General features: G+C 45.9%; 1 protein-coding gene across 3 annotated transcripts in view; it reads right to left on the reverse strand.

The window, feature by feature from the left end:
• LOC149263877 (glucose-1-phosphate adenylyltransferase large subunit 3, chloroplastic/amyloplastic-like) overlaps nucleotides 1-12,657 on the reverse strand; it is a 461,146-nt gene that overhangs the window by 268,329 nt on the left and 180,160 nt on the right. The window lies entirely within an intron of this gene.

The raw sequence follows: 12,657 nt of genomic DNA on the forward strand, positions 1-12,657 counted from the left end.
TTTTGTGCATTAGATTACTTAGTACACTGATTAGAAAAAGAAGACATAAAAGAAATGTTTGCTACATTTTTTTAATCCTTTTAGGATCTTTCCATTTAACCAGATTTTGGGCATTTTATGCATCATAAGTCTTATGCCTGCATTCCCGTAACATCTCTTATTTTATTATGCACATACAGTTACACAGATCAAAGTTGCATAGAGAGAGAGAATATTATTCAATATGTAATAATAAGATACACTGACAATGATCTCTCATGAAAGAGACAATCACCGGGGTCCTGTACAACCACCTATCATTCCGCTACGACATAACTAAGGAGCTAATTAACCTTCATGACTAAACCTTATTCATCAATATGACATGTGACTTATTAATGACTTAAATATGAGTACAGTTAGGAAGCAAACAAGAGACACAGTAAACATATGAAGGAAGTAGGATTCTGGAGATAACTGTCAAGATATACCAACAAAGGGATCTTTATATTGCAACAATGCATTTGAAATATACATAAACACCAATCACACATATCTGCAGTGGACAGAACACCAAAAGGAATCCTAAGGTATCTAGCAATAACCCTAGGAAGAATAAAATTCCACGCTTTAGGAATCCAGGCTGGAGGAATGTTGCAAATTTGTTCAATAATAACCAGTAAAATACACAAATTTGCAAATAAATCATTTGATACAAAGGTGTAAAGATATCCAAATAATAATTACAACTCAAAGAATCAACCGTTGGCTTAGATTTAGCTTTTTTTTATATCCCAAGATAAATAATCTTGTTGTTTATGATAAAAATCTGAAAACACTAGTAAATTTCCTAAACTAAGATACCAAAGGAACTTAGCTCAAGTGGTATGGTTCACAATTTGTGTCCCAATTGACGTGGGTTCAAGTCTCTGGAGACATGTTGGCCCGTGTGGCATTTATGAAATAGTTCTACTAATGGTAGAATAGTGGCAACCGTTTCTATGAAGTTACCAATTGTGCCTAATAGAATGTACTCATTATTGTTAAAAAAACAATTCCTAAACTAAGACAAAAATTAAAAGCTTTTGAGTTTTTTGAATAAAGTGGTGGTTGCAACTTTTACCTTGTCTCTGTTACCCACCATTTTGTGGGTGATATCCCTAGGAGAAATTTGTTTCTCCAAGATGGTCCTCAGTCGGCAGCCCCTTGCAGCCACCAACTAGCTCTTTGTGCCATTTCTCCGCCACTTGAGCCAGCCATGTGCTCCCTCACCCATCTTCTTGTTGATTTGGGGTAGCATCGGATGTGCTCTAAGCCTCAAATTTTGTAGGGAGGCTTGGGCACAGGTATTCCAAAAAACCCAGAAATGAATTCATTAAAATAATTAATATTTTCAATGGGGTTCCTAAGTCTAAACTCAGGAAAATTAAAATGTTAATGGGTATTAATATATTCAAGGGTGAAACTTCTAGAAAAAGACACAGATCAAGCCAAAAAGACCCGAGCCTTTGATTATAATTTAATCTAAACTGTTGGTTGTCCAACATGAAGATATAAGAAGGGGCTTGAGGGTCATTTGGAAAATACACAAAGAGATTGAGAAAATCGATTTTCGGAAGTGAGAAGTTCTTAGGAGGAAAAATCAATTGAGGAGATCTCTTGCAGTTGAGGGGCAAGGATAGCAACTTCTGGAGAGAGAGATTCTCAGTTGGAGATACATCAGCAGAGAGAGGTAGTGAGTGATCTAGAAGCCTTGATGCAGGGCCAGAAGGGCCACGCAGAACCAGCACGGAGGGAGAGAGAGAGTCAACAGTCATAGCAGAGGGTCAGTTTCAGTAGCTGGAAACTGGGGTGTGAGACCAGGAGGCTGAGAGCAGTGACTCTGGGCTACTAATCGATTCCCCAGCTGGTTGACGCAGTGCCTGAAAGGGTTGACGTTGGGACAGTGTAGAGGAAACGCAGAGATAGCGCAGTGCCTACCAAGGGCACCTCATCCAGCAGCTGAAACAACCGGGACTTTTTCTCAGTGATTGTGTGAAGTAAACTCACAAAGCTTATGCCAGTATTTCTCTCTGTAACTGAATAACCATGTTAGGTATTCAGTGATGTATTCAGAATTTGCTACTACTTAATAATAATAAACCCTCGGAGCTGTTGCACCGGTTTTCCTGCATTGGGTTTTTCCGGGGACATTTGTCCAAAAATAATTGTGTCCTATGTGTTTCTATTTTCCTTGTTTAGTTTCTATGTTTCAGAATCATATTTAATGGGTGTAGGTTGCTTCATTAATTTACTTCAATGTTTCAAGAAGAAATCTGAAATAAGTTTGTAATATAATTTACAATCTAGGTGAAGTAGATTCAGTTGGTTGCAGTAAGATTCCTGAAATTGTTAGATCTAGGAATTTTCACATGGTATCAGAGTTGTTGATGTGAAATAGGGAAGAGCAGATCTAGCATTGAAGCAAGGGCCAACTTGCTGCAGCAAGCAACAATTCGAATCCCCTGAGGGATTGTGCAGTTCTAGCCAGGAGGGTTATATTTTCGTGGGTGTCTCTCTCTGAGTGAGCCAACAGAGAGGTAAGACTGCCAGATTGAAAAATTGCCAAGGCAAAGGGAGCTACGTAGAGCCACACAAAGATAGAGGGACGCAGTTTTCTGCAAGTTGAGTGTTGGGCAAAAAAGTTGTCAGAAGGAAGAAGCAGATCACATAGTGAGGGAATACTTCCTCAATGATTTCTTACCGAGGAAATCAATATTTCTCATTTCCTGAGCAACAGAGGAGCAGCAGCTTACCAGCTCCATTAGGGAGTGCATAAGTCAGCCTAGGAGCTACACAGTAGGGAGAAAGAGGGAGTTGTTCAACATTTTTCAGAGGATATGGCAACTAGTGGCTTGAGGGATCAGGACAGGTTGGACAGGGCTTCCAACTATGCCATTTGGAAGGCTAGAATGACTTTCCTTCTAGATGAGCATGCCCTCAAGACGTATGTTGATAATGTGGTAGTTGTCCCTACGGATGCAAATTCGCTGAAGAACTATAGAGCTGAGATGGCGAAGGCGAAGAGGATGATCCCGGATGGAGTCAAGGATCACGTGGTGTGTCACATTGCTAGCAAAGGGACTGCTAAGGAAATGTCCTGTAATATCCCTTATCAGAGATATCCCTCAAACACAAGCAAACTCTAACCAAAGAGATAACAGTAGTGCAACATACAATAATGTATACATGGAATATAATGTAATATCCCTTATCAGGAATATACCCCAAACACAAGCAAACTCCAACCAGAGATGGACTGGGAGGGCATTTACCAGATATGTCGTCTCTAAAAAGTGGATGAGATCCGGAGGCTACCTGGCCCTTTCCAAGCTCTGTCTAAGAGTATAATAGAAACACACAAGTGGTATAATAGCCGAGAATGCTCACAGAGATACAAGTAAAAATGGTACTATATATATCAAATAAACCATAAAGAGATACACAAGAAATGCAGAGAGAATGCTAAGCCATTTTATTATACTGAGTAATAAAATGAGTACAGGAGGTGATCAGGAAGATGGCACCTCTACTTGCACAAGGCAAGTGAAGAAATACACTCAGAATAGCAAAGGAATGGCCCCTCTCTGATCTGCGTCCAAGCTGCTGGGAAAACTGTTGTGTTACTGCTGCTGCTAGAAATCAAACGAGGATTTGGGACTGCTCTCGTCCTCAGAAAAAGCTGAAATTCTGGAATCGGACTTTACTCAATAAACTCGGACTCTACTCAATAAACCCAGAAAAACCCAGAAAGCTTTTCTGAGGACGGGAGCAGTCCCAAATCCTCATTTGATTTCTAGCAGCAGCACCAGCGTAGCAGTTTTCCCAGCAGCTTGGACGCAGATCAGAGAGGGGCCATTCCTTTGCTATTATGAGTGTATTTCTTCACTTGCCTTGTGCAAGTAGAGGTGCCATCTTCCTGATCACCTCCTATACTCATTTTATTATTCAGTATAATAAAATGGCTTAGCATTCTCTCTGCATTTCTTGTGTATCTGTTTATGGTTTATTTGATATATATAGTACCATTGTTACTTGTATCTTTGTGAGCATTCTCAGCTATTATACCACTTGTGTGTTTCTATTATACTCTTATACAGAGCCTGGAAAGGGCCAGGTAGCCTTCGGATCTCATCCTCTTTTTAGAGGCGACATATCTGGTAAATGCCCTCCCAGTCCATCTCTGGTTGGAGTTTGCTTATGTTTGGGGTATATTCCTGATAAGGGATATTACAGTGGTATCAGAGCATAGATCTGGCTCAGCCTGTGGAGCTAGCAATCTATGACACCGAGGAAGAAACCCTATATCTGTTACAGAGGCCGGAGATACAGAGACGTTGGGCGTAGGTTGGAGAATACCTATGAAGAGGGAGACTGTGTTCTGGTGGTGGACGCAGAACAAGAGGAGCCGGTGGTGGACGCAGAGCAGGAGGCTCCAATGGCAGATGATGACGGGAAGAGATTTGCGGATATGCTCCTCAAATCAGTGCAGGATCTGTCGAGGCAGATTGAGGTGATGGGGCAGAGATTCACAGCAGTAGAGGCCAGACAGCGTGAGAGCCCATGGGTTTTCCAGGTTGGTGAGGGATCGGGTGCATCCCACCATTTGCCAGAGCAGCGTGATACTACGCAGCAGGTGGCCTCACATGCCCCTACACGCTCTACCATGCCCACTTTCTTAGGAGTAGACACGGGGGCCGTAGCCCAGCAGGAGGCAGAGCCTGGACACATGGGTGATTATTTTGCAGAGTACCAGGCCTATGGGCAGGAGTTCAGGGAAGCCCTCTCATTCCGTGATTTTGTTCAGCTCCAGTAGGATAGTAGACCCCGCGACCATCACAGAGGGTACCGACATTATCATGATGGTGACACCCACCGTGCAGCGAGTAGATTCCACTTGCCTACATTTGATGGCTCATCAAACAGTTCGGCAAAGTCTTGGGTGGAGAAGCTAGACATTTATTTCCAGCTTAACCAGATGTCGGAGACAGAGGCCATCAAGGTGGCGACATTGCATTTGGATGGTGAGGCCCAGGATTGGTGGTTTCATGGGATGGTTACACTAGGACACTCCATGGTGACGACATATGCAGAGTTCACCAAGAGATTGATGAAGCGATTTGATCGAAGGGATCCAGAGCAGCATTTTGTTGAGTTCACAAGGCTCAAACAGACAGGGAGCCCAGAGACCTACATTGCAGATTTCTTGAGGGTCTCAGTGATGGTGCCAGATCTATCCACGGCACGGAGGATCTATATGTATGTTGAGGGGTTAGCAGAGCCACTTCGGGGTTTAGTCAAATCCGCTAGACCGACCACCCTTCAGGATGCTATCAGCAGGACCCGGGACCTACAGGATGTCTTTCCCAGGACCTGGATACCTTACCCCCAGAGATAGACTTTCCAGTCTAAGGGGAAGGATGTGAGGATTCCACCTCCAAAGGGGAATCCAGGACGTGTGCAGTTTGACGATCATGTCAAGAGGGAGCTGAAGAAGAAGCCATTGTGCTTCACATGTCAGGAGCCATGGGCACCAGGACATAGATGTGCTGCTGGCAAGGCACATTTCATTGAGGTTTTCTGCGAGGGCAGTGGAGAAGAGGATGACGAGGATGGTGTGTAGGCAGGAGATAGCCATGATGGACAGGGACCTTTGCCACCTCCACCGCCAGCAGCAAGTGATGCAGCTTTTGCACCCACCAGAGGGGCCCTTGTCGCATTGCGAGGAGTTCCCAAGTATCTAACGCTACGCGTACGAGGGACAGTGCGTGGCCAACTAGTGTCAGTTTTGGTTGATAGTGGGGCGACCCACAACTTCATCGATGCCCAGATGGTTGAGCGGAGAGGCATACAGACAGAGAGCTTTGATAGGTTTTCAGTCTTGGTCCCAGGAGATCAGACCATGACATGTGCTCGATATGTTCCAAAGCTTTCAGTGACGATGGGCACCTACACATTGACTGACCACTTTTTCGTGGTCGATATTCCGGACACCAACATGATACTGGGTGTTCAATGGCTCATCACTCTAGGGAAGGTCACGATGGATTGGAAGACCCTAGAGATGGAGTGGAATGATGAGAAGACAGGGAGGCATGAGAAGATATGGGGACAGCATGCATATCCGCCTCAGACTGTTTTGGCTCATCGGATGGAGGCAGTTTTCTGGAAGGGAGACACAGAGTGGGCAGTAGAGCTGCTGCATCGGAGGCAGGGACTACAGGGCAGACAGTGCACCCGGAGATACAGTCCATCCTTGACTGATATGCCATAGTATTTGGAGAGATTCCACCGGGTCAACCACCAGACCGTGGGTTTGAGCACACTACTGAGCTTGAGCAGGGCATACAGGCAATGATTACTACCCCCTATAGGCATCCCAAGGCCTATCGGGACGAGATAGAGCGGGCCATTCAGGAGTTGCTGGCTCTTGGGAACATCAGACCGAGCACGAGTCCTTTTGCTTCTTCTGTGGTGATGGTGCAAAAGAAGGACGGTACATTGAGGATGTGCATTGACTACAGGGCCCTGAACAAGAGGACACTAAAGAACAGGTACCCCATACCCAGGATCGATGAGTTGATGGATGAGTTGAGGGAAGCACAGTTCTTCTCAAAGATTGATTTGAGATCAGGGTACCATCAGATTCGCGTGAGGGAGCAGGACATTCCCAAGGCCGCCTTCAGATGTCACTATGGGCACTTTGAGTTTTTAGTGATGCCCTTCAGGCTAACCAACGCCCCAGCTACATTCCAGTCTTGCATGAATCACATCTTCCGTAGTCACTTGAGGCAGTTTGTGTTGGTGTTCTTTGATGATATGCTCATTTACAGCAGGACGTGGGAGGAGCATATCCAGCATATTGAGACAGTATTACGCATCTTGGAGGAGCAACAGTTCTATGCCAAGCTCTCCAAATGTGAGTTCGGGTTGACGGAGATGTTATACTTGGGACACATCATTGGAGTGGACGGAGTAAGGGTCCACGAGGAGAAGATTAGGGCCATCAGAGATTGGCTGGAGCCGAGAAACGTGACGGAACTCTGAGGATTCATTGGCATTTTTACATACTACCGGAAGTTCGTCAAATGTTTCTCACATCTTGCTGCACCCCTGACAGATTTGACGAGGAAGGGGGCATTCAGTTGGTCAGATACAGCGCAGCGAGCCTTTGACAGGCTCAAGGAGGTTATGAGCAGCTGCCCAGTGCTTGCATTGCCAGATTTTACGCACCCATTTGTTTTGGAGTGTGATGCATCGAGAGAGGGGATCGGCGCAATATTGATTCAAGGAGGTCACCCTATAGCCTTTGAGAGCCGGAAGCTCCTTCCGCACGAGAGGTTGTATTCTATATACGACAAGGAGATGTTGGCCATCATGCATGCATTGGTTAAGTACCGGCAGTATTTGGTGGGGAACAGGTTCAGGGTGAGGACTGATCACAATAGCCTCAAGCTCTTTTTGGAGCAGAAGCAGTTGCAGGAGAGGCAGCAGAAGTGGATCAGTAAGATCCAAGCATATGACTTTGACATTGAGTATGTCATGGGTAAGAACAACGTGGTAGCAAATGCCCTTTCATGTAGACCAACCACGTTGTCTCTTATGAGCTTGGATACAGACTGGAGGGCTCGACTCTTAGTAGAGTACTCTAAGGACAGGTTTTCATGTGAGATTCTGGACGGGCAGGTGGCAGATGACAGGTTCAAGGTGATCAATGAGATCATCTATTACAGGGATCGGATCTTCTTGACTGGGGATTCTCAGCTCAAGAAGAATATACTCCAGGCATCACATGATTCACCATTGGCAGGCCATCAAGGGTTTACCAAAACCTACAGAGCCATTAGAGAAAGGTTCTCCTGGAAGGGCCTCAAAGAGGACGTACTCCGGCATATCAAGGAGTGCGATGTTTGCCAATGGAACAAGGGAGAGATGAGCCATCCCGCGGGTTTATTGCAACCACTACCCATTTCGGAGGGGAAATGGGAGAGCATTTCGATGGACTTCATCATAGGATTGCCCACGATACAGGGCAAGGATTGTATCTTTGTCGTCGTTGACCGACTGACAAAGTACGAACATTTCTTTGCCATATCCGCACACTACACAGCAGCACAGGTGGCCGAGCTGTTCTTCAGGGAGATCTTCAGGCTACATGGTCTTCCTAAGACCATCGTCAGTGACAAGGACAGCCGTTTCATGGGCGGGTTTTGGCAGGAGCTTTTCCGGTTGGTGGGGACGAAGTTGACTCCAAGTACCAATTATCACCCATAGACGGATGGGTAGACAGAGATAGTTAACAAGTGGCTAGAGGGCTACTTGCGTAACTATGTCAGTGGGCAGCAGCGAGCATGGCTGAAGTGGCTGCATCTGGGGGAGTATTGCTACAATACTTCACATCACATATCCATTGGTATGTCACCATTCTATGCCTTATATGGGTATCATCCTTTATCTTTTGTTGACGTGATGTTTGGTGACAGCAGGGCTCCTAGAGCCAAGATTTGGATCCAAGAGAGTCAGGATATCCTCCGAGCTCTCAAGGATAACATGGCTACAGCGCAGAACCAGCAAAAGCTGTATGCCGACAGGGGTCGGGTAGAGAGGCAGTTCGAGGTGGGGGACATGGTCTACCTACGATTACAGCCATACTGACAGTCGTCACTGAAGCAAAAGGGGGCTGAAAAGCTCAAGCCCCGCTTTTATGGGCCATACAGGGTGATACGCAGGATTGGACAGGTTGCATATGAGTTGGAGCTGCCCCAAGGCAGCAAGATTCATAACATGTTTCATGTATCATGCCTGAAAAAGGCATTGGGGCAGCAGGTAACAGTGACAGATGAGCTACCACCTATGGATGATGAGGGGCATTTGTTATTGTAGCCAAAGGCTATCACTGATACCAGGGAGAGGCAGCTGCAGAGCAGGACGGTCCATGAATTCTTGGTGAGGTGGAAGAATTTACCGGATGAGGATGCCACTTGGGAGAATGAAAAGGTCTTACAGCATCCATCACTTCAGTTGCTTGAGGACAAGCAACATTTTTCCGGGGGCGACTGTAATATTCCTAATTAGCCCCAGCTAATTGGAATATTCGATTTTGCCAAATTTTGCCTTCTATAGTTATTTTGTAAATCAAAAATAAAGAAAGGGGGACATAACTCACTTTTAGAATAAAAGTCACTTCCTAGTAGCACAATGTTGTGACTTAAAGGGAGAGCCAAGGGGGCCAAAAGGGGGACTCGGAAATGGAGCCCACGCAGACACATGGAGGGACTGCGCAGGAGGGGAGGAACACGTGGCAAAAGGGGAATCACATAGGAAAAGGTGAGCTTTGGGATTGAAAGAGGAAGAAGCTATAAAAGAGAGAGGAGCCCCCTCATTTTGATCATTCGGTTATGTGCATTTGTGATAGTTGTTTTGGCTTAGAACACGCTGGCTGTTTAGCTAGTCTGCAGCACTGTTTAGTGCATTGAGTGTCTCCGTTCGGAGATCTCACCCTTAGCCCCGGGGACTTCGAGTGCCTGCTTGGGCAAGGTATTTTCGTTGGCATTTCAGCAGCAGTATCTTCAGCATTTCAGCAGTGGTTTTATCAGTGTTCTGGAGGACTGCGCAGCACTGGAAGAGGGACGCAGTTCCTTTTGGGAGCAGTCTGGATTGAGGGTTTGTGGAGGATTTGAGCCGAGGGAATGAACAAGAGATCAGCTCTTGCATATTGGAGGAGTTTGGCAGAGTTCTGGGCTGAGTTTCAGAGGGTTCTAATCAGTGGCAGCGCAGAGCAGTGAGGAACTGCATATAACCCCAAGGGGGTGATTTTCGGGGGTCGGCCATTCTAGAAAATCTTTCTAGGTTTTTCTGGGTTTCTTGAGTAGAGTCCAATTCCAGAGTTTCAGCTTTTTCTGAGGACGGGAGCAGTCCCAAATCCTCGTTTGATTTCTAGCAGCAGCTTGGACGCAGATCAGAGAGGGGCCATTCGTTTGCTATTCTGAGTGTATTTCTTCACTTTCCTTGTGCAAGTAGAGGTGCCATTCTCGGCTATTATACCACTTGTGTATCTGTGTGAGCATTCTCGGCTATTATACCACTTGTGTGTTTCTATTATACTCTTAGACAGAGCCTGGAAAAGGCCAGGTAGCCTCCAGATCTCGTCCTCTTTTTAGAGGCAACATATCTGGTAAATGCCCTCCCACTAGTTGGAGTTTGCTTGTGTTTGGGGTATATTCCTGATAAGGGATATTACATATAAGTAGATACTCGAGAAATGCAGAGAGAAATGCTAAGCCATTTTATTATACTGAGTAATGGAAAGAGTACAAGAGGTGATCAGAAAGATAGCACCTCGACTTGCACAAGGCAAGTGAAGAAACACACTCAGAATGGTAAAGAAATGGCCTCTCTTTGAACTGTGTCCAAACTGCCAGAGAACTGCCGTGCTGCTGCTACTGCTGGAATCAAATGAGGATTTGGGGCTGTTCCCCTCCTCAGAAAATGTTGAAACTCTATAATCATCCTCTGCTCAATAAACCCATAAAAGACCAGAAAGCTTTTCTAGAATAGCTGACCCCCGAAAATCATCCCCTTGAGGATCTAAGCAATCCCTCAAGGCTCTGCGCCGCCCCTGAAGAGAATCCTCCAAAACTCTACCCAAAACTCTGCCAAAATCCTCCAATATGCAAGCACTGATCCCTTGCTCAATCTCCAAGCTCAAATCCTCCACAAAAACCCAATCCAGAGTTCCTACCAAAAGAACTGCGTCCTTCCCTCTCAAGACTGCGCAGTCATCCAAATACTCAGCTCCTCCTCAACTATAGAAATCACTCCTCCTGCAAAATACTGATGAAACTACCTTTCCCGAGCAGGCACTCGAAGTCCCCTGGGGCTAAGGGTGAGATCTCCGAATGGAGACACTCGATCCACTAAACAATGTTGTAGACAGGCTAAACAACCAGCGTGCTCTAAGTCGAAGTGACTAGCTCAAATGCAACATAATCGAATGATCAAAATGAGGAGGCTCCTCTATCCTTTATAGCATTGGCCTCTCACAAAACTCTAAGGCCCACATCCTCCAACGTAGCCTCTCTCTTGCCACGTGTTCCTTCTCCATCTGCGCAGTCCCTCCAAGTGTCTATGTGGGCCCCTTCTCTACGTGGTCCTTGGGCACCTTTGGCTCCCCTTTTAAGTTACAATGTTGTGCTACTAGGGAGTGACTTTATTCATAAAGTGAGTTATGTCCCCCTTTCCTCACTTTTTTATTTATAAATAACTATAAAAGGCAAAATTGAGCAAAATCGAATATTCCAATTAGCCATGGCTAATTAGGAATATTATAGTCTCCCCCGGCAAAATGTTGCTTGTCCTCAAGCAACTGAAGTGATGGATGCTGCAAAATTTTCTCACTCTCCCAAGTGGCATCCTCATCCGGTAAATTCTTCCACCTCACCAAAAATTCCCGGACTGTCCTGCTCCGTAGCTGCCTCTCCCTAGTATCAATAATAGCCTCTGGCTGCAACACCAAATGCCCTCATCATCCGTGGGTGGCAGCTCATCTGTCACTGTCACCTTCTGTCCCAATGCCTTCTTCAGGCACGATACATGAAAAACGTTATGAATCTTGCTGCCTTAGGGCAGCTCCAATTCATACACAACCTGTCCAATCCTGCGTATCACCCTGTATGGCCCATAAAAGCGGGGCTTGAGCTTATCAGCTCCCTTCTGCTTCAGTGACAACTGTCAGTATGGCTGTAATCGTAGGTAGACCAAGTCCCCTACCTCAAACTGTCTCTCCACCCAACCCCTGTCAGCATACAGCTTCTGCTAGTTCTACGTTGTAGCCATATTATCCTTGAGAACTCGGAGGACATCCTGACTCTCTTGGATTCAAATCTTGGCTCTCAGAGCCTTGCTAGCACCAAACATCACATCAGCAAAAAATAAAGGATGATATCCATACAAAGCATAGAATGGTGACATACCAATCGACATGTGATGTGTAGTGTTGTAGTAGTACTCCCCTAGATGAAACCACTTCAGACATGCTCGCTGCTGCCCACTGACATAGTTACGCAAGTAGCCCTCCAGCCACTTGTTAACTATCTCCTTCTATCCGTGCATCTGTGGGTGATAACTGGTACTCGGGGTCAACTCCGTCCCCACCAACCAGAAAAGCTCCTGCCAAAACCCGTCCATGAAACAGTTGTCCCTGTCACTGATGATGGTCTTAGGAAGACCATATAGCCTGAAGACCTCTCTGAAGAAGAGCTCGGCCACCTGCACTGCTATGTAGTGTGCGGATATGGCAAAAAAATTGCATACTTTGTCAGTCGATCAACGACAACAAAGATACAATCCTTGCCGTGCACCATGGGCAACCCTGTGATGAAGTCCATCGAAATACTCTCCTATTTCCCCTCCGGAATGGGAAGAGGCTGCAATAATCTTGCGGGATGGCTCATCTCCCCCTTGTTCCTCTGGCAAATATCGCACTCCCAGATATGCTGGAGTACGTCCTCCTTGAGGCCCTTCCATGAGAACCTCTCTCTAATGGCCATATAGGTTTTGGTAAACCCCTGATGGCCGGCCAATGGTGAATCATGTGATGCCTGAAGTATCTTCTTCTTGAGCTGAGATCCCTCAGTCAAG

This window comes from Pinus tabuliformis, chromosome 6 (genome assembly GCF_031772625.1).
Source record: "Pinus tabuliformis cultivar Carrire ecotype Pingquan chromosome 6, CPIR1, whole genome shotgun sequence".
Lineage (NCBI taxonomy): Eukaryota > Viridiplantae > Streptophyta > Pinopsida > Pinales > Pinaceae > Pinus > Pinus tabuliformis.